At 41.1% G+C, this 27,025-nt stretch overlaps 1 long non-coding RNA gene across 1 annotated transcript; it reads left to right on the top strand.

The window, feature by feature from the left end:
* The first annotated feature begins 4 nt into the window (after positions 1-4).
* LOC119699658 lies at positions 5-26,975 on the top strand. Its single transcript, XR_005256494.1, has 8 exons — positions 5-1,882; positions 11,039-11,143; positions 11,668-11,792; positions 16,690-16,823; positions 18,667-18,765; positions 23,352-23,540; positions 24,332-24,425; positions 26,887-26,975. It is a non-coding gene; the product is annotated as an uncharacterized LOC119699658 (long non-coding RNA).
* The last annotated feature ends 50 nt before the right edge of the window (positions 26,976-27,025 follow it).

The following is a 27,025-nucleotide window of genomic DNA, read 5'->3' as shown; positions in this document are numbered from 1 at the left end:
TTTGGCTGCATGCCAGGGTCTCGGAGCCCCCTGCCAGCAGCTCTGGCCATCCAGGGCACCCAGAGGGATGTCCTGGGTTCCCACAACTGGGGAGTTACTACAGACTGAAAGGTCACCTTCAATAACAATTATTCCCTTTTTACAGCTCACCTTCTGTCACAATCAGGCTGCACATTTTGGTGTTGCTTTCGTTTCTCCCACTGATACTGCATGTTGTAAGGAAGGAAACAACTCTGGTCTCATCCTTTGTTCTGTCAGAAGCTGAACATAAGACTGGTACTTGAATTCTCAGTTTCATGTGGATTATGTTACCTGTCTGTGTTGTGATCCGTTTCTGTTTTCCATATGATACAGTTGGTGTAGGATTTTTAATCTTATAAATGCTATAACCTGGAAGAACCAACGTTCATTTCCTCTGGAGCCTTATGAAAAGTATCAAGGGTGCGCCTGACTTGTGGTGACAGAGCTTTTCAGCATACCCTGAGAAAGAAGGGCTTCTGGGCACACATGGCAGCCAGATATGGCTTACACGCACAACGGCGTACACAGAGCACCAGTTATTAACTTTCCATCCATGGATATGCTAACCAGATACTTTAATTGCACTTCTAACGTACCATCACATGTCTGGGGTCAGACACTGGTTGCACCCAGCTGCAGATCAGGCTGAGGTTCCATACGACCACAAACAGTGGAGATAAGGTGAAAGCCAAATACCTTTAGTCTTATGAACCCTCTGTCTCAGATATTACATCAGACAATCATGAAAGGACAGACAGAATAAATTAGTCAATGTAAAATGTATCTGAAAGACTGAGATAATCCTATAATTCCCAGTATTATCCCTAATAACACGACTGTAGAACCAGTGATGAAATGGAGCAAAGAGGTCATTGCATGCCAGGGTTCAGATAAGATCTTCTGTGGATTCTTTCCTGTAAGATCTAACCAAAGAAGCTGAAAGTAATTTGAAAAGAACTTTTTAAAGCAGTCTTTAGTCTGAAGGGATTAGGAGCCCACAGATGAATATGATGTTCCTCAATCTCCCTGGAAAAAAAAAAGTCTTTGCCAGGGCAGCCTCAAATCACTGCAAAGAAATAATTAAAATTCAGAATACAATTCCCAGGCGCAATGCAGCACATATTTGGTGTGATTAAGGAATGGTAAAAGGGGACTTTAAAGGGACCTTACATGGGGAGCTGATTGGAAAAGCTTTTGGGAAGGGTCTTGCATCTGGGTCAGGTTTTTGGGAGGAGGAGAGCAGCTTTTAGCAATTACCTGTATCTTACTCCCAGAGTTGCAGCAGAGGTGGTGAAGGTGTGCTGTGGCTCTCAGAGAAGAGATCTCAGCATGGTTCTGGTGGCCTGGGGATCCACCTGCTTGTGGCTCGTGTCCTCTGGCCCATGTGGTGGCCTCTGCAGTGGTGGCCTTTTGACGACTGCACTCTTGTTTTTATTTTTGTGTTGGGACAGGTCCCACCAGTAGGATCTGATGGATGAAAGAAGGCTGAAGAAAGTGGTTGATGTGCAGGCTCAGCTGATGTTCGACTGCTCCTGTGCCCACAGCTGCATGTTGAGGATATGGGCGCCTGTGGCCCTCTGGTTCTTGGGATGCTGGGATGGCTGTAACAAAGGGGTCACAGCTGGGACTAGAGCATCAGATGGACAGGTCACCAAAAGTGTGGTGGTGCATGTCCTGAGCTGAAACCAAGAAAAACTTTTGTTTTCTTTTCTTTTTTCAGAGAGAAGGTAGCAGAGTGTAACCAATTCCAAGGCATCTGTTTACAAATTAGTGGTTCTGATGATGTCTGGATCTTAGTACCACAAAGTCCTCCTTGAAACCACTCCTTGTTCATTCTTCCCAGAGGATCCCAGGAGAAAGGGTAAGCAAGGCTTTCTGCTTCCCACTGGAGAAGACTGTGAATGCAAGAGGACTTTCTATGATTTTCCCTGGAAAAGGAACTGTGGTCGGGACATATGTTCTTCTAATTTGGAAAAATCTTATATTTTCCAGGGTGCTTGCCATAAGTCAGGGAGAGTTTGGGAAGGATGGGTGGGTGGAAAAGCTTTTTTTTTTTTTTTTTTTTTTTTCCACTTGGTTTGGTTTTATTTTTCCAGTTTGGGCTCTGACACACACTGTTTCACTCTGCTTACCACTAAAACCTTGGGAAGAAAGGAACCTTTTTCCCCATTGCAAAGCTGGTATTGTTTGGGACACCCTGCTGGGCTTCTGAAGAGAAGTGATGACAGACACCCTGTGACAGACGTAAAAACCAGCTCTGGAATCCCAACAGCAAATCCAGCATGTGAGCAAAGGCTGCTCTGACTTGTGTGCGTCTTCACGATCGCCTGCCAGTTTCAAACCAGGCTGTGTCAGTGGAGAACTGTAAAAGCTTCTTGGGAGAATTGGCTGCTCTGAAGAACCATAACTTACAACTCTGAAATGAGTAGTGCAGTTCCTGGAGAAACAATGATTGCAACACAGGGATATGGAGATCTCAGCTGTAAAAGCCTGTAAGGCAGATAAGCCACCAGGGATTTGCTTGTACCATACTGGGAAGATTCCTAGTCCTCAGTACAGATGTGAGACATGCAGTGAGAAAGAGCTGAGCCCTTCAGACAATTATAATTAGGTCATTAAAGTTAAATGCCAGACTGTATCTTTATATTGCAATAATAACAGGGTAGTGAGAACCTCCAGTAAAAGTGTCAGATGATGTGCTATTCCCAATCTGTGATTCCTATGGCTTATGGGCAAAGTCACAGCCAGCACACAGCATATTTCCCATGTGAACAGGTCTAGTTTCACAATCACGACTGTGAAACACAGGACTCTCAGACAGGTGAGCTCGAGTCAGTTTGCTTTGACAGCAGAGATTGATTCCTGCATGGAACCATTTCCAGTGCTGTGCGGTCCAAGGGTGCTGTGTGCTGACCTCACCCCACTGAGAGCAAAAGGATGGAGATGAATGAGTAGCTGGACTCGTGGCAACAGAAGAGGGGGAGAAACAGCCTAGACCTAACGTGGTTAACCAGGCTTGGCTAGCCAAGGGCTGTCTGGGGTGTTGAGACAGCCTCAGGGTGGCAATAACAGCTTTCACTCCCCACAGCAAATATGGCTTTGTCCACTGGATATATCCATCCTGAAGGAAGAGGAACCCTAGGCTAGTACACGTCTTCAGATCAAACAGTGAAATCAGTCACTTGGCCCACCTGAAATTGCTTGTTGAAATATTTTCTTCCTGTTTCTCTTTCTATCTTGATAACCATGTATCCTTGCATACTTACAAGTTTTACAGGGGTTAACTCATTGGGACTACCTTGGGGACAGAAATATTTGGAAGCACTGGAATTCCTGTTTCCCCAAGTGTGAGTGGATGTTATCTGTTCACGTCCAACTGTGTCTTTGATATCTTCAGATAGAAGGTGCTGGTGACGCCCCATCCCCTTCATGCCAGCCATATATCACCCTTCTGGCACCACAACTCCTCTGACATCTGACCTGAGTACTATCAGTTGCAGCACATCCAGTTGTCTACAAAAGCCAGCTTTTTGCTGTAGGGAATACCATTTCCTGTAGCTCCTGGCAGACCGGAGGGGCCAGAAAAATCACTGTGCAGCACTCTCCCCTCGAGACTCTCCAAAATGCCTTTTTTCACTGTAGAAGAGGCCCTCTCCACTTGTACATAGCTTGTACCTTAGGGACTGCTCAGCTTTGCACAGGGGACAGGATGGACAGCGCTCCATGAATGGACAATTATTCAGAACCTCCCTTCATTATTCTGTGTTTTTTGCCAGCTCTTTTAGGTCCTATATGTTTCCAAAGGTATCCTTTACTTATAAAGCTCTCTTTTTTTGTGGACTTTTTATGGTGCTGATTGTGAAGTTACCTGAGACTTTCACATCAATGAGTTAGTTTTTACTCTGCCCCTGTGAGAGGTGAAAATGGCCCAAACCAATGGTAGATGGGATTTTAGACTGCGGCAGGGATGTCGAGAGTCTCAAAAAAATTTCAGCTGGTTTTGTGAGAGATTAGCACTGTAGAAAAATCTAGTTTAGACTCTCACCTGCAGGTGAGACTCCCAGAGCTGGTGACATGTGTGGGGAGCTGGCACTGCCTGAGCTGGCTGGAGCTCCCTGGAAGTGTTGCCCTTTGCAAGAGTAAACTTGAATTGCTGAGAGCAGCATTCATGTGGGAGCCATGGAAGTGGCTCTCCCTGTACTCATTCTTTGCCTAACAATCTTCCTAGAAAAAAAGGGCGGAATGAGGAAAAAAGCAACAGAGGTGTAAATATCTGTGCATGGGAAATAGGTAGTTGATCTCTGTGGGTTTTGTTTGCTTCTTTGTCTTAATTTCACCCCCCACTCCCAGCAGTGTTGATGTTCAACAGAGATTGAATTCTGCCCCACTGATGATAGTACAAGTATTTTTTCCCCCCAGTATCTTGAGCTGCAGCTTTATCAAACCTACTGGCCAAATCCAAATAATCTTGTACACTAAAACACTCCAAGTGCCCCAGCTGAGAGCCTTAATGCTCCAGCTTTATTTTTAACCATGATACCTTTTGGTGTGATTCCTGGGAAGTTTTGCACAAAGCCCTTCTCCCTAAGCATTTGAGTGTAAGACCCCCCTGTGATCATTCAACAGCTCTGAAGTGCTGGAGCCAAGCACAAGCCTCTCTCGTGTGAGACAATGTACTCTGTGACAAAAGATGCTGCAGTCTTTATGAGAACTCGGGGGAGTCTCCCTAAGAGCACCAAACTGGGAGAAAAGCCGGTACAGGACATTCCATCAATAGCAGTAGCTGAAAATTTCCTTTTGCCAAAGGGCTTCCCAGTTAAATGGCAAAAAGGAGGGCTTGTGCCTCCTGACTGAGGGTTAGTGGCATAGGAGAGAAGGACATTTCTTTCATTATGACCCTGACAGAAAAATCTACTAAGCCTCACGTGGAAAGGCTCACAAAATGACCTCTGACAGTTGATACCATCTGGACCACTAAATTTTTTCTCCCTACATTTTAAAATTAAATATTTACAGTATTTTTTTCTTTATGAAGATTGCAGAATTATTTTAATTTTGTTAGTACTAAAGAATATAAAGACATAAGAAAAAAACCCGTTGCTTTTTCCCCAACATCCATTATTTAATAAAAAGAGTTTTGTCCATTTGAGAACAACACATTCACCAAGGTCTAGTAACTGAGCTCTGACTTTGTTTTTAAGCCATATTTCATCTGATGTTGGGAGAGAGTGTACTCCATTGCTCCTCTGTAAGTTAGAGCTCATAAAGAAGAAAGACTAAGCTTTTCTTGCTGAGAGAGTGCTTTGGAAATTTAGGTTTGGAGGTTATATTTTTAATAGTACCATAACTTGAAAGTAAATAGATGATTAGGACTTTTTTTTCCCCCAGGGGAGAAATGGCAAGGAAAGATGAGAGAGAGTTCCAGATCTCAGCCTGACAACATCAGTCTCTTGAAACTGGCACTTTGAAGGGCAGTTTCAATCTGGTGATTTGTTTGATCTATTATAAAATCCTCTCTACCAGTGTGTAGCTACCACCCACTTATATTTATTATGTACTTCTATTTTTGCTTGGTAATATTTTTCTTGTGTTTATTTTAAAAGGTCTACATTTTGTGGTGACAGTCTCCCATTTTCCGAATTAACTGCTAGCAGATGTTGCTGTGTGGTGTGAAGCACACACAGCAGCTGAAACCGGCAAGGTCTGGATATGGGCTCAGGAGGAAAAAATCCTTGTGTTGTTCAAGCAAGTTTCAGGGGTGTCCATAAAGTGCTTATGTAGAATCTTATTCAGAAAATAAATTACTGTTGTTTTTATAGCTTTTAGCTGGTTTTAGTGTTTGGAATTCCTGCTGAAACCTCACAAGTCTGTACCATGTTTTAAGAAATGAAATATCATTCGGGCAGTGTTATTTAGGAAAGGATTGGCTGCTGATACATTATATATAGGCAAATGCAGGTGAGTCCTACTTAGACCTACAGCTGCCTGGTTTTGTCCTTTCTAAAATCCCTGCTGCTCTTGCTAAACCCTAGCTTGTGGACCCAAAATCTTCAGTGTGAGCAGAGCACTTTGAGTAGGCTGCTTTTGAAACTGTTGCTGAAAATGAGAAATGAGGGGTCGTGCTTTTCCTTTTGGAATGAAGTATTGCAATTTGATTGGGCATTAGGTATGCCCTTGTTTGTTTCTTTGTTTGTTTGTTGCATCTGTGAAATTCCACCCAGTTTTGGACAAGCCACGATGCATTTGTGAGAAAGTGAGGATGTGTGTGTTGCAGAGGTGACTGGCTAGGCATGTGACTAACCTGTCTGGGCATTCATGTATCTTGCTACTGCAATTGCTCATCCAGGTAAACAGATGAGTTATAAGCACTTCCTTCTTGTCTGTCAAGCACTTGTCTGTCTTGTCTGTCTATAAGCACTTGTTCTTCATGTCTGTCATGAGTAGGGCAAGAGGGGAAAGAAAGAGTGCCATAGTGCAGCAAGTGATTTACTGACCAGCTTGTTGCTGGAGTGCTCAGGAGGAAATGTGGTCAGTGTGGCTATGGCTACATCATAGGAAAGTTTTAAGATCTGTTTGTGTGAGTTTTTGTTAAGACCAAAGCAAGTATTAGAGAATCGCAGAGTGGCCTGGGTTGAAAGGAACCTTAAGGATTTAGTTTCAACCCCCTGCCATGGGCAGGGACATCTTTCACTAGACCAGGTTGCTCAAAGCCCCATCCAACCTGGCCTTGAACATGTCCAGGGATGGGCACTGTTCCAGCATCTTGCTACCCTCATAATGATGAGCTTCTTCCTAATCTCTAATCTAAACCTACCCTCTTTCAATGTAAAGCTCCTTGACTTATCCCTATCTTATACTGTAGCTGGTTCTGCATTAGAGCAGAGAAAATGAGTGGGAAAACTTTGAAGTTTCCTTTAAAATCTACCATTCTCAGTCTGAGCTTTGCTCTGTAGCCTTCCTCAAAGAAATTGGAAAAGTAACCGGATTTGCCCCATTAGATGTGCGACTGTAGAAGAGCTGCCCACTAGATGTCACTGGTACTTCGCTGAAATAGGATTTAAACAGCCTTTTCTGGTAGGTAGCAAAAAAGAGATGAAGTACAAGCGGGCATCATCTCTGTGCTTGTACCCTTCTCGGCTCCACTCCTGTGCAAGGGCTGTGATGCCTCCCACTCCACGGGGCATCCTGTGTTGACCCAAGGAACAGAGCGATCCTGGGCTTGTGGTGTCCTGTCTAATTCCTCTCACAAGCTTAAGGCTTGAAAACTGGACTGTGTTATATGCTGAGGTTTTGAAGAGCTTGTGGACAGGTACAGGAATGCTTTTGGGATGAGCACCGTGCATGCACACTTGGACAAAATGTGCACATTTCTCAGATTTCTCTTTGTGACAGTATTTCAACACTGCTCTATTCACTATTTTCCTTATCTTTCAAAGGCAACAGATAATTCTGCATTTGATTCTGAGGCAAAACTCCATGCTGATACGGCTTATACAGACTTTTGTCTGTAAAGAGGACCGGAATGTCCAATAATATTGTTAAAAAAGGGTTGTCACAAAGACAGCAGATACACAGAAGCTGGCCTTCAACAGTATTTTTAATGCAGAAGTTGGACAAATTATATCTGCTTTATTTCACTTGACCTACCAGAGGTCCCTCCAGTTAAATCACCCACAGTTGGCCTATAGTTGACCCTTTGTTGACTTATTTAATCATCTGCTGACTTTCAGAACAGGGTATGAGCATTCAGACTGAAATCAGTTCCTGAAAGGGTCCTGTCACTGGGCAGTGAGCCTCATACCTGATCATCTGCCCGTCACATAATATGAGCACAGATGACAATCACTTACCTCTTTTATGTCATGATATAAGGCTAAAATTGTCTAAAATGAGGAAGAAAGCCATTATTTAATCAATGGAATTGCGTCAATTGAGTAAAATTTGTCTCTAGTGTAAACAAATGGAATGTCTTTGCGCTTTGTGAAAACAAGACTAAATTACTTGCAGATCTTGCAGATAGAAAAACATAGGAAGTGGACTTGTAGGCTGACACATTAGGGGGTTTAGAGTATGCATTTAAAATAATTATCCAGATTACTCTGGATTACTTAATATAGTTTTTGCATCATGCGTATGCAAGTTTAATTTTAAAGCAATAAAAGCAATGTTAGTCTTTTTTTCAGTCATGTTTAATTATTTGAGATATTCCTCAGAACAATGCAGCACTATTACCACTGAATGCCCTAGTTAAATACAAAAATGCCAAACCCCAGTTTTAAGTTTTGCAGGTGAGTTGAAAAACAGTCCTCGGTGTCCTCCCAGGCAGACAAAGTTTTGGGACATGCACATATAAGGGACTTGATGCGAGAAAATGATCTTTCATAAAAAAAAAGTAAATAATAAAGTAAATAAAGTAAACCTAAGTGTCCCACTCTGTAGCCCCATATCTATACAAATAACAGAACACAGTAAAGAATTTAACAATTTTTAGATTTGTGCTTTTAACCAATTACCCTGGTAATATGAACACTCAATTATTAGTGATTACAGCCTGAAGACCAATCTGAACATGGAAAAGCCAGGAGCTGTGTGGGCTATTGGGATATCAGCCTATGGGTATTTTACATATCCTTAACTTTTCCTCAGGTTCAACCAAAGAGAATATGAGTGTGATAAAGATATGTGCTTCTAATCTGTAGAAATTCTTACTCATTAAAGTAAATTTTGTCAGTACTTTTGTAACTGTTCTGAAGTGACCAGCTGGAGTAAGATCAGTCATGTGCTTGACCTGATGCCTCTAGAATGCAAGATATGCCTGTATAAATCTTCCTTGCTGATTCAAAAATTGAAATTGCTCTGCAGAAAAGCTTTTAGGAAGAAGGTAGTCTGAGAACCAGGTGTTTAATATTTTCTTTTTTAAATCTTCTGTTGTGGCCTTTTGGAGACAATATTAGATGATTCAAAGAAACACTGTGGGCAAGGAAATAAACTATGTATTTAGATCTTGATTCAAGAGGCTTCCAGGACAATCCTTTTAGTCAATGAATGCTTGATGAACCAAGCTGAAAGGCATATAATAATCTCAGCTCTTCATAGGGTTGGTCCTTAACTGTGATGGGTGGTAGCTGAGAGGCAAAAGGTAGAGGGGTGGGCAAAATTTCCACCAAAGGTCACAGAAGTGGTATAGTAAATATGTAATATGTTACTCCTCCCATCCCTCTTCGAAGAGTTGTCTGGAGTTGTAGCTCTGCAGGAATTTTGAAGAGGTGGTCATCATAGGAGGGAAGGAGCCATCAATTGAAGTTTGTACCTCACTGCTGTGTCAGCCTTGAGTGTCCAGCTCTGGCTGAGGGAGCTGCCTGCCTGCTCTGACATCAGCTGTGTGCAGGACCTTCCATCAGCACGAGCCACCAGAGTGGGGACTGGTCCATGCACAGGCAGTGCTGTCTGGCTGTGTCTTCATCATTTGTCAAGCTAGACCCCATGGAAGAGATTTGAAGGATGCTGTGCTCCATCTTTTCATCAGCTGTGCTTAGAGAACAGTGGTTAGGGTGGTGTTGCATTGTCAGATTGACTATCAGAAAGATAAATGTAGAAAGAAAAGGCATCATTGTGAAGCTGCAGATTTGGAACCAGGGCTCTTGGCTCTGTCCTTGATCCTGTCAATACAGGAGTACAAATTACAAACCAAAATTATGGAAGAAATGGGGACTCCTTGCTGCCCTGAAGTGTTGGGTCTGCATTTCTGACAACAGTCAGGAAGGGGGCTCAGCATCATGTAATCCTAGAGACCTCCTCTGCTCCATAGCAGCTCTCACGCTCACTTGCTGTGCCACGCAAGTTAACCGCCACAGAGGGATATGAAATTGAAACTCCTTTGGTTTCTTTGAACATAAGACATCTACAGCTCTGTCTTCACTACCAGCCCTAAAGTCCCAATCTGACTGAACACCAGTCAGTAAATTTGTTGCCGGTGGGACTCCTGTACAGCATTTCCATGATGGCAACTTCAACTGGATCAGACCTCAGACTCCACAGGCACCCTCTTGCAATGGGCTGTGCTTCTCGTTTTGGTGCTGGTCCTTTCTACAGGCAAAGTGTTTGGGAAAGGGTGAGAGTGGGAAGGCTTTGGGCGGGGGGGGGGGGTCTGTAAATCCTCTAGGTTCATATTTTGGGTTTTGAGAAATTAGTTTTGAGAAATTAGGAAGGCAACTGCCAGCTCCAGTTTCATTAGGGTGATGCTCCCTGGAACACCCTTGGCATTTGGCTTTGTTTACAGGTCAGTGTAATGAGAAAGTTCACTTCCTTTCATTGCAGGTGTTGCTTTGGATATCCCAATATATTTATTCAGAAATGCCTGACATAGCTGATAAAGAAAACACTATGAGAGATTTTAGTAAAATAAATGAGTCTAATAGCCAATAAGCAAAGTGACATCTCTGTGTGAGAATCTGATTCCTACAACTTCTAATTTCAGGGTTTAGGGTCTTGTTTCTCTTCTTTTGTCATTTAAGATAATTTGTTACTTTTTAACTGAATTTAAAAAAAAGCTCTTTATTGTTATGCTCTGCATAGTAAAGCATACTTAAGCAGCAAGGTAGAGAAATCTGCACCTTGAGAGAGTATCATGTTGTGCTGAGACTTCTGAGAGATTAGCTTTTGAAGAACCTCTTTGTTTTTATTCTGAATATGATCCAGTCCTGGGAATTTAATTTGCTTCTCTAGATCATTATGTTTGCATGTTTTCTTATCAAAGGAGGCATAAGTTTAGGGCATGAGCCAGTAAATCTGTTTTCACGTAATTTATTAAAAGTCACATAGTACCAGTACCGTTCAAGGGAAGGATTCTGTTTATCTTTTAACTCTACATTTAGTCCTTTCAACATAGTTTTCATTCTTAGAGGTCAGGGCATATTCTACACTATGATTTTCCAGGGATTGGTGGGTTTGTGAATAGAACTCATGTAAATTTTGTTTTCTTTCTGCTTATTTTCTCTCTCTCTGCATCTCCTTACAGTGTCCTTCATCCAGTGAAGTCAAGTTGCCTGTTGTAATGCAGGATTGACTTTTTGCAGGATAGTCTTGGCTGGACAGAGGAGCAGAAGTTTAGCAACCTCTTAAGGTTGTGTGGTTTTTCTCTCAAGTCAGCCAACCTCCCATGTTCAGAGGCCAAATTATTATGCTTTTGTTCAAAAGACTCTTCTCATCCATGTTCCACAAAGAACTCTGAAGAGTTTATTGTTTTTGTATTGTGATCCCTTAACAATTGGTGAGGTTTGTGAGTGACTTTTGCCATCATTTCTGAAAATCCTATGGAATACTTTGTGGGATTTGCAGAGGCAAGTTTCTGATTTCCTTCTCCTTCCTTCCATTAACTCTGAATAACCCAGGGAGTGAATACAGCTCTGTTCAGAACCACAACCTGTAAGAAATGATCACGTGCTGGTGTGTTGTGGCAGCCAGGGGACAAAATTCATGTTTAGGGCTGATCCTAGCCTTGTGGGGATGGACAAACAGCCTGATTCTCCTTGTACAAGCTGAAGCCAATTTTGACTTCAAAGGGGGTGGAGGGAACAGGACCAGTCAGTTTTAAAAGTGGATTTGAAAGCTGTGTCTAGATAATTTGGATGCCCTTCTGTTATACAGCTTGTAGCCTGAAGAGATGAGAAGTAGAGTGATTCTTTAAGGTCTTCAGCTTCCCCATCCATCTCCTGTTGATATAATTGGAGAATGAGCTCATGAGACAAAACCAGTAAATGTGGCCTCTGAGGGTGAGTATAGCTGTGATTTCCTAAGCATTTATATCCTACTGGGAAAGTCTCAGACAAAAAAACCTAAAAGGCCTCCTATTGCCAAAGGCTTAAATACTGTGTTTAAAAGGGGCGTCCTCCAGGTTCCTAAAGGCAGCTGATCAAAGCGTGGCATTGTGCAGAGAGCACAATACACTTGTGCCCAAATGCAGTTGCTCCCCTGTGGCAGCAGCAGCAGCATGGCTGAGTGCAGGCCGGTGCTTCCCGGTGAGCCTGCTCCCCACAGCGCTCCTCTTCCCTGAACGAACATGCAGCTCTCAGCTGCTCTCTGGCCAGGCTGCTTTTAGGGAAGCTTAGTGTTAAGAGTGGGATTGCATTATAGCTATGTGGAATGAAGTGCCAAGGTTTTTTTGAGTGCTTGTAATGCTAAGTTGTAGCAGGCTCCAAAGGCAGAAGTTCTGACCCATCAGTCCAGGGGCTGGGACTCCTGTTGGACATTGTCTACTGAGCTCTGACATAAGCATGCTTGACATCTTGCTTGGAGCAAAAGGGGCTATCCTCCAATGGCAGCTTTTGGCCTGGGTCTGGAACCCAAAATTTCATAAGTTTGAAGCAGCCACAGCTCCTGCTAGGATCAACAGGAGATGCAGGTGCCAGTGTTGTGAATAGCAAGACTCAATCCAAGTTGGATACTCCTGGCTTCTACTTGCAGTCAAAAATGCTGTTTCTATTGTCTCTCAGTGTCTCTTGAAGGTGTGGGGTGCTGTCAGGCTTGGCTGGCTGATATTTTCCAGCATTTTCAAGACCCCTCAGAAGTTTAAACAACTGTACATTACAGTTGTTATTAACAATCATATGGTATTTACTTTATTATGACTTGGGCAGTATTTCATTCAGAGAAGCTCAACTCATCTTCTAATATTTATGAGTTATAGTTTGGTTCCTTGCCAGTCAATTTTCCAAAAACTAGTTGCTCTCAATCTTACTTTGCTCAGTGAGACAGTCTGAGCTCTTCTGGCTTTGGAAGCAGTGGATGTAAACATGTGACATTTCATCTCACAAATGGCATCATTTTTACAGTGCCAGGGTCTGGTTCATTTCTGTGTTTCAGGTTATGCTGCCATAACCCCATTTATTTCAACACAGCTGATCTGCAGTAATGCAGCTGGAAGTCAAAGAAGTTGGCCAAAATGCCTGCAGGCCATTACAAATGGTAAAAAGTAATACAAAAATCTGACTCAGCCTGTCGGGTGGCAAAAACTCCTTGACTGCATTAAAGTTATGTGACTGGGATACTGGGATCTGTCTTCATTTCTTGCATATTTTATTGTGTTTAAAATGATGATTAAGGGAGAGTTGGAGAGTAAGGCAGAAAATACAGAATGCTTGAATCATTAAGAGACAGAAGAGATTCATTAAAATGTGCTTTGCAGCCCCAAACCCATTTCTTACCCATTCTACAGAAACACAAGCTGCAGTTTCTTTAAAATCCACTGCCAAGAGGACAAAATGTTGTTTTCTTTCACTTTTTACTGCCCCCATACTTTCACTCTCTGATTAGCCCTGTTGTTTCTTTATGAACAAACCTGACTACATATCCATTCTCAACACTTCTGGAGCTCATCCACCAAACAGATGCTGTTTAATTTCTTCTGATTTCTTTTCCTGGTGAACTTCTTTATTGTCTGTATTGTTACAGACAGAATTCAATTCAAGCTTTTTTCCTGGTTTCTTTTCAAAATAGAATCAGGATGATGATTTATTACTTGTATGATGTTAGCCCCTTTCCTGGGCTCTTACTCAGCTGTTCCAGGAGCTGTATAAAACCAGAACAAAGGCAATGTGTGTGCTATTGCATACTTATAAACTGATTCTTCTAGAAAGGCAGAATTTCTCCTTAACTGTGAGACAAATTCTCTTCTGCACAACTCCATTAGCTGTATACCAGGACTGAAAAATCTGACCATTACAATTTAATCATAGATGCTCTTCATGCTGTCCTTGATAACTGCACTGGGGAGAAGGAATTAGAGCTTGCCTGTTATGAGAGGTTGCACTTCAGAGGATAACTTGATATTCAATTTTTCATGTAAAGGACACTTTTCATGTCTTAGTTATTTCCCTTGTAGCAAATCTGGGTTCATCAAAACCTGATGTCCCACTTAGGTAAGTTCATGATTCACAGTGGACTGAAAGTCTGGGCATTGGGGTGTCACAAGAGGATTTTGAAGGGGCTTAAACAGGATCCATTTTAGCAAATATTATTTGTACTTTTGACACCTAGCTTTCTAAGGCATAATTAATTTTAAAGCTAGCCGCTCTTGCTTGTGTAGAACTTCCCAGTTATTTGGAAGCCTTTACTGCTAATAATCTTTTCTGCCAATATATAAAAACAAATACTGGAAGACAGCAGAGCTCCTAGAGAGCCATCTTGCTTATATAGCTGCAGCTTCCCTGGGTATCTGCCACTGCCTCCAGGGAGCAGGATGCAATGAAACTGTAGACGCTCCTTTGAGGGATTCTCACTGAGCTGTTGACAAGTTCTTCATGGGCTGTGGACAATATACCACTATGCACTTGTGTCACACCACAGGGCCTCCCATTGACGCTTATCCTTTTCGTTTGGCCTCTGACCTCCACTGCTTGCCACTTAGGGAAGCAGCAGTTCAGAAAAGAAAGCAAAAGTCAGACCAAAGTAGCTTTCATCTACCTTGGATAGCCTCACTTGTACTTCTTGCTGTTTTTCAAATTGCTCGTCGTTAATGCAGATACCGTATTTTTTCCCCCATTTTGAAATGAAATCTATTCTTGAGTATAAATGGACAAAACAGCATTGTTTCCCTGCTACCCACATGTGTGAATTTTCACCCTGACATCTTTTTTTTTTTTTTTTTGCGCATATCAGAGGTAATCCAGAACTAACCCCAGAGAGTTAAAAAATGTGCAAATGCAAATTCACAGGTTTAGTCTCTCTGCAATGCCTGACTTTCACATGTTAGTGATCTGTGCTTGGGCTTACTGAACAGAAGGCCAAATATAATATAAAAGTACAGTTTGGACAATCCATGCAACAATGATTTTGAATGTGATCTTCTCATTCATCTGGGTAGTTGAAACATTCCCTTACAATTGGCCACTATATGAATGCCAATATTTAACTCTGGAATGGAAGTAATTATATTACTCTGCATCCTGACTGTAGAGGCACAGCCCCCCCCAACTCTTCACTTGGTGATGCCAAATAATAACTTCAGTAGCCTCCAAGTCCATTAATTGAATTACAGGAGTGCTGGGAGCCCTCTTTTTCCAGGGTTCTGTGATGCTGAGGTGTTGTACAAAATCAGAATGAAAAACCACCTTTTATGATGTGTAGGTTGGAAAACAACCCACGAAGCCTCCTCCATTCCTCTGCTCAATCCCCAGTAGCTGCATTTCCCCTCCCACTGGTTCTGGAAGTGGTCATCAAATGAAAGGGTAGAGCTAGAGGGAGGGAAGAGGGTGATTTAATTAGAGATCTAAGGGGTCATTTTTTTTCCCCCAGCATGTAGTATTGTTGTAACTCAGCACTTATTGATGTGTGATGATTACAGACAGCCAAGAAACTGGCCTACACACACTCTCCTAGACTTATGATGGCAGACACAGGACCCTTTGATTTCAAGAATGAATAGTTTACCCTCTTTTTTACAGCTAAACTGATCTAGAGGAACAATTTAATGAAAATAAAATTAAATTACACATACAGGAAGGATAGCCTGAAAAACAAAGCAAATGTTAAAAACTGGCAGTGGTCATTTACAAAAAGGACAAATCTTTGTTGAAAATATATCCAAGAGATTCAGGAGCATAGGTTTTATCAAAAGTCAGCAGGATTTAAATTCTAAGCCCCGTATAGCATTTGTAGTATTTTCTCTGGTATTTATGCTTCAGTCTAGCAAAGATAAAAATAATTTAAAATGTTTAGTTTTGAATTTTAAGATGCAGAACTTTAGGAAATGACCAATTTAATTTTAAAGATGTTTAATTACTAAATCCTCAGTTTTGATCAGAGGTTTCCAGTTTTAGCTGGTGATCTTCAGACGTTACTTGCAAAACTATGCTTTCATTCCTTCAAGAAAGAAAATAAGTTTCTGACCCTTAATAGGCTGAAAAAGCTCATGTTTAGAAATTATCTTGTAAATGAGAGTGGCAGGATTAATTAATGAATAATGGATAATCAAAAGTTGTATAAATATATTTTAATAGTTGCTTTTGGCGGGAGCAATACATTAATTGAGACTCAAACCCAAAGTTTCTTAGCGATGATTAAGCATCGAGACACTAGTGGTGAAAGGAAGCTACTGGATATCCTAATGATTTAAGTCACTGCTGTAATCAAGTTACCTTCTTTTGCTGCTTCATTTCATGAGGCTAGGAACAGAGGAGCATAGCTGAACATTCTTCCTTTTCTCTAATCCTTTTCTCTGCCCCACAATGAATTAAGAAGGTGGTCCCTGCTTAAAATAGATAGACAATTATCAGACCACTAAGGCAGCCAGTTGTAGCCTTATTCACACTGGTTCTCTGTGGATGCCAAGGGTTTGCAGGATTGAGGCCAGTATTTATAATTCCAATCTACTACATAGCTCTTTTTCAGTTCTTGATTCTTAACAGGTGCTCTCCTCCTGCCCAGTCTCTGCTGACTGTGAAAGTAATTGAAGGTATTATGGTTAGACACTAAATATATCACAAAGATTAACTTGATAAACGATCAATTCTGGCCTCATGCTTGAAATTTAAGTCAATTGTCTGGATGAAATGTGTAAATCCCTGTATAACAGACATTTATCTCTCTCCAGACTTTTCAGTGCTCTGCACAAGATGAAAGCCAGTGAGTGGATAATTTTTTCTGGAGGTGATGCTGTATTTTTTCTTCCAGTAGGAATAATTTCCTGGGATGTGGTGTCCAGCTGCGTGTATTTGTGATATACCGAAAATAAGGGATACGGCTACTTTGGAGAGAGTTTCCAGTGGAGAAGCTCTGAATGGCCTGAGATCTGATAGACATCCCAGGTAGGAAATGGGATCTTGCCTTCCAGGCATTGTCCCCAATGTCCTTCTGGTCACACCCCTATTCTTAGGGCTTGCCCCTGACAAGAGAAATGGGAGTATTTATTCTCCATAATAGCCTGCAGGCATTGTGCTGCATATGCTTTAGTGGGAATATTTTCTTTTTCTCTTACCTCTTTCCCTTCCTTTCTCTCTTGATCCTGGCTTTTCCCCTTCTTTTACCTTTTCTGGATGGGCTGTACATTTTCAAAGTTTAACACTTAATTTTTTTCCCATTATTCCCTAAGTGGCATGGCTGAAGTGTTACAGGCCAGTCATCAAAGTGCCTTTAAAAAGGGAATTGTCAGGGACTCACATATGTTTGAACTATATGTCTTTGCATAGTGATTTTCAAGGGTTATCAGAGGAAAACATGAGTTGCTTTGACAGTGGTCCCATCACAAGCTCTTATCTTCAGGAATTCAACCTCCTACTTTTACAGGCTATTCATAGTCCCTTTGGAAGTTTTAAACACAGCATGTTAGGATGTTGGTTAACAGCAAATAAACCTGTGTGCTGACCTGCCCATGTGCTAATAATAAGTCATGAGTCTGTTTTTTAAGAAACTCTGTCACAAATGGTGGTTGAAAAAATAAATGAAAGGCCAGATTCCTACAGATAAGACCATCCAGATGGAACTGCTAGGGGACAGGTTAATGAGTTGGCTCTGTAGCCTTGACAGTCTTTCAAAAAAAAAGGGGCACGTGTTGTTCAGGCAAGCCCATGGCCTCTGTTTTCCAAAAGTGAAATTTACCATGGAGTGAAGGGCCAGCGAAAGGTCTCTGCCTTGAGCTCACATGGGATTGGAAGAACAGATAAGGTTTGTGCTGGTGAACCTCATTTTTAGGGAGCAAACTGGCCTTTTGGGAAGTTCCTGAAGAGTAATTGAGCCTAGGCATGAACATTTGTGTGGGCTTTTGATACACTCCTGGTCCTTCAGGATTTACAGAGAGACCTGCATTTATGGGTTAGGGACATTCGTGGTTATTTTGCTTGTACCTTTAACTGAGTTCCACAGAGGCTGCATATGTGGGAAATACGCCATTATTTTTTGCAAGAATTGAATGGTTTTAATTTTTAACTTTTTTTTTTCTATATCACTAGAGTAATTAGTTCCACTTTTCCATAATACTAATCAGTTCAGCATTTTCTGAAAGGACTTTTTGTATTGCAGAAATTACTTCCATTTCCATGGAATGTTGGATTTGCCTAAAGTAAGAAATTATGTTTTTTGCCAGTAGACACCCCAGTCATTTGGTACCTTTTTTGGGGTGTTGGGAGGTGGCTAGAGGGTAACACTAAAAAAACCCCAATTATATGCAGCTATTATATCTTTTGCAACAACATTTCAGTTTTTGGTGTGTGGTGACTGTTCCTTTATTTTTGGACAAAACCAGCATGGATAGCAACAACTAAACTCCTTGGTCTTGGGAGTTGCTTCCTCTTTTGGCTGACGGACAATTTGCAGAGCTAGTTCCATGATTTCTAGTGTCTCAAGAGTGCTTTAGAGTTTCACAGCAGGAGATTTGTAAAAGGGAAAGGAATGGTGTACAGGGAATTAAAAGGTCTGTAAAACTAGAGGCTCACTCTCCTGTGAGGAGTGATCTTGTCTAAATCAATAAATGTCCATGGTCTGTGTTTTTCAGCTCTGATTGTTAGGATTGTGTGTTCAGTCAGTGCATCCTGAGCAGAGCCAATACTGACTTAATAACACCAAAAAATGTATTTACAGCTATTTGTCCAAATTCTGAATAACTGTTCCTTTTGTTCTCTGTCCTTTGCTATTCCCAAACCATAATGCAAACAGATTTTGGCTCTGAGTCCAGTGAAGTATTTCTAAGCATGCTTAACTCCAGGCACATGACTACTCTAGCAAATATTTGGAAGACTTTCTACAGGCTTAAAGGTAAGCACACACTTAAAGGGTTTGCTAACTGCAAGTTTTGTTTTTCCTGAGTATTTAGGAGAACAATATTTTTAATGACTGTGCCATGCACAATAAAAGATGCTTCTGAATAAAGATCAGTATTACCTGTCATGCATTTTCCATTATTCTATAGTCACCATTATCTGTGTTTCTGCTGACTTCTTTACCTGGAATGAAATGTTGCTGTAGAGGGGCAACTGTGTAGAGTTGCACTTTGATACACAAGTGGTCAGAAACAATGGCTGAGCAAAAAATCTTAGGCATCCAAGATTATTTTTTTGCGGAAATTCTGTGTAAATACATGGAAAAAAGAAAAAAGAAATATTGCTAACGAATAAGAAAGGAGGAATGAAGTGGCTCTGTGTATATTTTTACTGCTAAAGGGTATCTTTTTACTGCAGCTTAACTGGTGCCTGCTAAGTCTTGCCCTGCAAGGTCCTATGGGCACTGCAGACACCACACATAGCTGAGCAGGCTCAACTCTGTCACACAGCCCTGGCTGCTTTTGCCCACTCTGATCTCTTAGAAAAACTGTAGTGCTCAGCTTCTGCTAAGGGGGATGGCTAACATTTAATACTGTAAAGTTATGCAACAACCAGAGTAGTATTGGCAGTGAATGAAAAAAACCTATTTGCATTTACAATGATTATGAAATTGGTTCTAATTCCAGGGTAGCATTTAGGGAAATGGAATTCAGAGGCATTAGGCAAAGATGCAGTCCCAGTTGAATTTTTAATTTTTAAAAGTTAGAACATGAAACTGAAAACCAGCTGTCTGGTTATGAGGAGGACATGTTCTTTATGAGCTGTTCGCTTACATTTTCTGATGATTCATCTCCTGTGGAAATCCTTTGCCATGCCTTATAGACTAAAATATCATTCTGAAGATACAGGCAGGATTCAAGCAGTACCATTCTCCCCAGATATCTTCTGATGAGGTGTCAGCTTCCTTTTGGCAGAGTCTGCAGGATAGATAAGGGACTGTGGCTACAGGCACAAAGGGTTTTTATGACAAGGTGAGAAAGAGAAAGTTTCAGATTAGCAGGAATTTGTATCTTTATTGTGCTTTTAACTTCAAGTTTAAAATCTTAAAGCAGATTTTTGCTGGTACATGAACTCAGTGAACTAATGTCCTATTGCATTTTAATTTCATCACTCTGAGTCTCTGACTTCAAAGCCTGCTCCAAGTCTAGAGAAAAGTTTGCAATGTACTCAATTTGGCCATAGAAATGTGGATTTCTTGTATGTGGTTACAAAACAGGGGCAGCTCTTGAAATTCACCAGCCATGACTAAAAAAATTCTATGTGTTTGGGAAGATCCATTGTATTTGCACCTGGATGAAGAATAATCTTACCCAGCTCTTTACTGTTGAAGTGAGGATTACTAATTTTTAAGGAAACAAATAGAAGAAGCCTCAGAGGTAGACTAATTGAAAATTAAGTGAAGTATAAGAGTGAAACAAATATAAAAAACCATGCAGGATGTATTTCTTTCTTTTCCCTGTCTTTCTCCCATATTTTGTCTTATTCTGTGGTTTTATTCATACAAAAACTTTTTAGATTTGCAAATCTCACCCACAAATTAATGTTTTGAAGCTTTAAAATTATGACCTGTCAGAGTTCACTCTAAGCCTGAGGGACAGATCACATTCCATAAAATTGTTGAGACTGTCCATCAGATTGGATGGAAATCTAATATCTCACCACTTAGGAGTCACACTCAGCATTTTGTGTGGCCGTCCTTTGAGATAAAAGTCAGTGGTGTGTGAATTCAATTATTTCACATACATAAAACTTTCCAAATCTCTCCTGAGTTCACATGTTTTAGATATACCCGTATCTGTTATGTTACTTCAGGGAGTGTCAACTGTACTTTGATTTTGTGGGAAATTAGATCAAAAAGAAATAATATTTGGTTCATTGAAAAAGGGACAGTTAGAGGGAGTAGCTGGTGAAAATTAAGGAGGGTAGGTTTTAAATTCTCTAGGCTGTTGAAATAATCCATGCACACCAAAAAAATGGTGTTATTTCTAGCATTGCACTGTACAGAAACTGCAGAGTAGAAATCGGCAAAGGATATTAAGACCTCAGGTTTTGGCCTGAACATTTCTCAGAAGTGGTAAGAAACTCAGGTCAAATTCATCTTCATGGGAAACTGGATATGTCCAAATGTAGCTCTTGACGTGTCAGATGTAGCACTTGATTCAGGTAATAAGCCAGGTGCAATTACTATTCTTGTGGTGGCTCATCAGATCCATCAGTCCATTCTCATTTACAGCGGGGTTCTCTGGCTGGTAACCATAATTTGACCTCTGGTGCTTTGGGAGAGCTTTCACAACAAGGCAGGTAGTGGCCAGTACTGAGCATTCCTGAACTCTAGTTCTGGATATGCATATCAGTCCACAGACACATCTCCATCAGAATCCACAAAGGTACATCAGTGATGTAGTTCTAAAAGTTGCCACTTCTCTTTGTGGTCCAGGAGGATTGCTGGGTACTCAATGTTTTTCAAAGGAAGACATTTAAAAACATAGAAATAGATGCAGTACCTAACTTCAGGAGCTTATCTCAAAAGTCCTGGTAGCCCATATTTGGGCAAAGCAAATATCAAGGTCTTTGCAGTTTTGGCTGCTGGATAGGCGTGTGGCTCCTTTTTCCTTACTCAACAGCAATTTGTTTACGTCTGCTATATCTCACTATATTCATTCAACAGCAGATGAGTATATAAACAATCCTAGGTTGGTCTAAACCAACAACATCTATCAAGAGTTTGGCCCTGTCTGCTCACTGACACTCTCTGAATTTCCCTAACTTTTCCTTTTCTGTGTACTACATGAAGTCTCTTCTCATATCTATGGAAGCAGATTTATTTGGCAGTAAAAATGTCCATTTAAATTGAAAGTTCAGTTATTTAGTTTCTAGAAGTGAATAGTCTTCCATAAATCAGTCTTTCTTTCTCTTTCCTACAATTATTTATTGTTTACATCCCTGTAACAGACATATCTCCTGTAAAAGCCTTTCAGCTTTAATCCACCAAAGCAGGGAAAATGTGATGTTGAAGTGCAACTGAGGCAAAGGAGCCGCCAGACCTCTGAATTTTATTTCCCCACTGATGGATAAGGGGCTGCCCTATATGAAGTAATCTATCAAAAAAGCAGTTTTTACTTGCTTTTTGAGGCAAAAATTGTCTCTTTTTCAAGGGGTTCTCAGGGCCTAGGAGAGAAGGACAAGGAGAAGGATGTGTGGCTGCTGCCTCTGAGACAGTGGCACATAGGAAGCAGTGTGCTGCAGTAAAAATGCTGTATAAGCCTTCTAGATGGTAAGGAATATCTTGTGTACAAACCCCAAATGCTCATCTATTACCCAGATACCTTTGTGTTTTTAAAACATGAAGTGTCTTCCGGGGGGAAGATTTAGGTCCTTGGCCACAGCTGAACGCCCTGTCCCTCAGAATGCATCTGTGGGGATGATGAATTCCATGAACTCAGGGAGGATTTGTGGCTCTCAGTTGGAATGTAGATTACATTTATTTTGTATGATTTCTGATTTGTACATTGGAGGTGGTAACTCTGTGCCAATATAGGCATTTATGATGTGATTAAGGTGCCTTCTTATTTAACCCTATTTAACCCTGTTCATGTCTTGGGTGACTTCATCCCTTCTGCAGATGTTTCACCTCTTTGTCTACACTTATTTACTGCTTCTTCTGCTGAGAATCATTCAAGTGCACCCCTGACTGAAAGTGCCTGACTAAACATTTTCTAAAGAAAAGCAGGATAAGTCTGTAACATTAGGCTACGAAATGTACTTATCAGCGTGTGCTGTGGTATGGTGGATACTCTGTGCCATATGTGGCAAGAATCCCTGTTCTGTCCCTGCATCTCTTCCTTATGTTGAAAATGCTTTTAAATCCAATGTTATTTCTGTCTTTACTTTTGGCAGCAGGGTTGGCAAGTTTAAATTTTAAGAGTCGGGGAATGAGAGAGCGACGGAACTGATTCGTGAAGGGGTCAGAAAGGACAGGCTAGCTGGCAGCAGGCAGGACTGCTCGTGGGGCAGAGGAAGGTGAAATCCTACATGGAGCCCAGATGTCCCTCCACCACACTTTCATCTCCCCCACCCTATAAGCTTCGTGTCAAAGCCGACCTCTTCCTGCTGGAGGACGACTGAGGTGATTCCCTTCAGGGGCTGTCAGCGCTCCTCCGGTAACTGCCCTGTGGAGATGCTGTTGAGTGACACGAAACACTTTTTCCCCTGACAGGATTAGCGAGCCATCTCTCCACACTGTCCAGCTTCCCCTCCGCCTCCACCAGCTCTCTCCATGTGGCCAAAGAGGTGTGCTTGTGTCTTGGATAATCAAATAGCTTTGGGTCACTTCTCGCACGTTTGCTACTAACAGAGGAACTTAGAGAAAACTTTCACTCTTCACACAGCTCCATTTTTGGAACAAGAACAGGATCTGTTAGTCTATGTCCGTTACTTTTATGCCTCTCCACTTCTATCTTGTGGAAGCATAGGGATTGTCCAATGCCTTGGCCCTTACAGATGTATTCCTGCTCTGTCCAGTCTTCTCATCAGGTGTTCTGTAGGAGTGAAAAGATGATCGTGGTGGTTAGCCCGTCCCAGCGGAAATACCATGACTAATCTCTGATAATCGAAAACTTTCCTCTTTCTGGGAAGATGTATGATGAAACTTTCCCAATGGAACTTCCAGAATGAAGATTTTTATCCTGGATGCTTATTTTGACACCCCAGGTAATAGTGCAAGACAGCCAGGGAACTGTTTTTCAGGCACTCCAGTGCGTGATCAGTCTCATCCTTTGCTGGGGGATGGGGGGAAATCAAGACACCAGTAGTAATTTGCCTCTCCCAGGCTGATGTTTGGTGGTTATATTGTCCCTTTCTTCATTGTCCCCTGACTGGTTTGTCTTTGTTGGGTGACTCAAGCAGATCTTCTCTTTGATTCACTGTTTTCCCCTCATCAAAAAGCTTACTGTACCTCTTTTGGAATGGCTGTGCTTTTGTTAACTCAACGTTAACTAAAACATGTCAGCCAGGTCCTAATCTTGCCCTGAATTTAAAAGTATACTTTTCTTATTGCAGAAATATTGAAACAAATATGTATGAAAAAATAAATTTTTCCTCTAATTGCATATAATACAGAAAAAAAGAGCACAATTTTTCTTCATTCCATATGTAGTGTTGTTAGTATGTATTCAGCTAAGTATGTATTCAAATAATTCATTCAGACTGCAGTAAGCATGTGTATTGAAATCAGTGTTGGGTCTCCTCATGGGTTGAATCTGGTTCTGCACATTTACTGTATTATATTACTACATTACAATATGCTGTCATGTTCAAATCTCTGAATTTATTAAGCAGGATGTAATGTGCCAGATCTGTACAAATTTCTCAGTGTTTTGATACTTGTTGTTGGCAGTATCATCGTTAACATAGCAAGCCAAATGACCCTTGCACTAGATTTTCCAAGCAGATGTCGATGCAAGAAACTAATCTCAGTTTATCTCAAATTATTCTCCTTTCAGATGGTTATTCAATCCATGAAGTATGGGACAAGTCATTTTCACATTATCCCAAGGGAAGCTCTTTGAAAGAACTGTGGCCTCTTTGCACTTGAAGGTTAGAGGAAAGCATTTTCTTCCAACTCTTTACAACTCTGCTTCTATATATTGCCAACTCTACTAATCTTTTTGCCAAAAAAATCTTTTTGCCCTGTTACTTTCTCTCCTATTCTACCCATATTTTGTCTTGTTTAGGGTTATTTCTAGGGAAGAGGACTTGTTTCTTCTCTAAAGCAATCTTTCCTTGCAGCAGCCACTCAAGTATTATAGTCTTACCATGACTTGATCCTTTTAGAAACACTGAAATGTGAAAAGGGGCACATGGATCCCTTGGCGATGAGCAGGCATAAAAACACTTAGGTAGATCAAAAAGACTGAGTTGCTGTGTTTTGGGGCTTCTGTTTGGATTTTTTATTTCATTTAACCTGCAGTGTCAACAGAGCCAAAACTCTGAAAGGCATTCCAGACCAGAAAAGCCAGTGGGGAAATTATCTGAAACTGTTTTTGCACTGTTCTTTAAAAGTGAGTCTTTTTATTGTCTGCAAGGCAGTGGCTACAGACAACTATAGCTGTGTTGTTATTAGCTGGTGCAGTGCTGAGGATTCCTACTGAATAGTGTCATTTCATGTAAAACTAGAAAATCCCAGAAAACTCTCATTTAAGACTTGAAGTTTTGGTTTTCCTATGGCAGGAATTTGTTGTGTCACAGGGACTTTTCATCAGGCACTTGAAATCAATTTTGAAGCATGCTGAAAAGACTTTGAGCTCTTCAGAGAATCATGATTATTCTCCTGACACATGCTTCCTATATTGTGTAGCCAGCATCACTAAGAAAGATGGAATGGTTGTCTGTTGTGCAACAATAATGCCATAAAAAGGAATGAGAAAGGCAAAAGCATGATAAACCTACAAAGAAAACCACATGCAGAATGACCTCTCTTGATCTTTTCTATCAAGGAACCAAGTATGTGTCTTAATGTCCAAATCTAGCTAAATTTAATCTATATGCTGTCTACAATATTCCCTCTAGGGAATGCAATGCCAAGTGAGCACACAGTGTTCTCACACTAAAATCTTCTGTCGGCATTGCTGTGGGTTGTCAGGCAGTCTCTTTGCTGCTCTAGCCTAAAAAAGAGGCCAAAGTTCAAGAGTTTCGTTAATTCCTTCAGGAAGAGAGGAAAGTAAAAACATGTATTTTCATTGATTGTCCATGTTTCATAGCTTGTCCAGACATCCAACTCACTTGGTTGTCTCTTTCTTTTGCCCCTCCCCCACTTTTCCCAATTGTAAATCAAGATCAAATCCGACAAGGGGAGAGAAAATGATGCATCTGACTCTGTCTTATCAGGAGGCTAATTAAATACTTTATTACACTGTATGATTCTATACATTTAAAACTGAATCTGCCATGCACTCACTCATGCTCACATCTGCACACAACTGATTCTTGATTCTTCATCCTCTGATTCTTCCATGACTGTCTCGTGACTGTCAGCAGACAGTCCCAACACAGACACGCTCTTGGCCCTGATAGGCCAAGGGAACAAAACATCCCCACTTTGGGTAAACAATCTCCAAATTGCATTCTACTTTGGCTCAACACAGGCACAGCAAGCAAGATAAGAACTGTGTTTCCTCTCAGAGAATGTGAATCCCAGAAATATTCTTAGGAAAAAATGTGCCTTGCTTTTCTCCATGAGGAGAAATGTGGCAACATTTCCCCTTCTAGAAATAAAGGAATTATAGAATTTTAATATCAGAAATGAAGATACTTAAATCATTCCATACTGAAGTTTTTTCTTTAAACTTCTTGTCCTTCATTAGTTTATCTGATAATAATTTTTAAGCATAAGCCCTTTATTTGATTGTGGTTCTTCATCCACTGAGATTTTACTAATTTTCTTTTCCTAGTAGTCACTGAACAAAGACTGTTTCAGGAATGCAGGCTGCTTTGCTGTATGAGATAGCTCCTTCTTCCTCAGAAAATGCAACCTTACGTAGCATAGAGCAATTAAACTGTTGGGAAATCTGAGAAACCCTGTGGTCACAGGAGATGCAATCCTACATCGGCTGCAAAACTCCCTGCCAGATGAAATAAAAACAGCTATTAATTTCACTGTGTTATGAGCTAGGAGCGCACACGGGAGTCAAGCTCCAAAGCCATCCCTTTGTACAGGCTTTCCCTGAAATGTAAATGCGGTCATGCTGTCAAATAAAAACAGAGGCAACGCTATTAATACAAGACACTGCTGTCACACTTGTAAAATCTGGAAAAAATGCTTTGTCTGAGGCTGATGTGTACCAGTCTGAGAACCCCACTGGAAACTCAGAGACACATTCACTGTGCTAACTCATAGCTCACCCTTACAAATGCACACAAGTTACGGCTTCGAGGCCAAAGAGATGAAAGAAGGGCTGGACTAGAATATGGAGGAGAGCGATAGATTACCTTGGTTAACTTGGTAGTTCAGGAGTTCATGAGAAGTTTGTGACTGCTGTTCTTTGTTTTTCTTCTGCAGAGCAATTTCCCCTGTCCTCTTCCGCCTCTTTCATGTTATTTATTTTCTAGTAACACCGACCTTCTGCACCGAAGGACTCTCCTACGTGAAAGGATTTTTCTTCAGTTCACATTTTGTAAATATATTTTCTCACTGGTTT

Source organism: Motacilla alba, chromosome 3, assembly GCF_015832195.1.
Source record: "Motacilla alba alba isolate MOTALB_02 chromosome 3, Motacilla_alba_V1.0_pri, whole genome shotgun sequence".
NCBI lineage: Eukaryota > Metazoa > Chordata > Aves > Passeriformes > Motacillidae > Motacilla > Motacilla alba.
The sequence above is the reverse complement of the archived record's forward strand: the minus strand, read 5'-3'. Positions and strand labels throughout refer to the sequence as shown.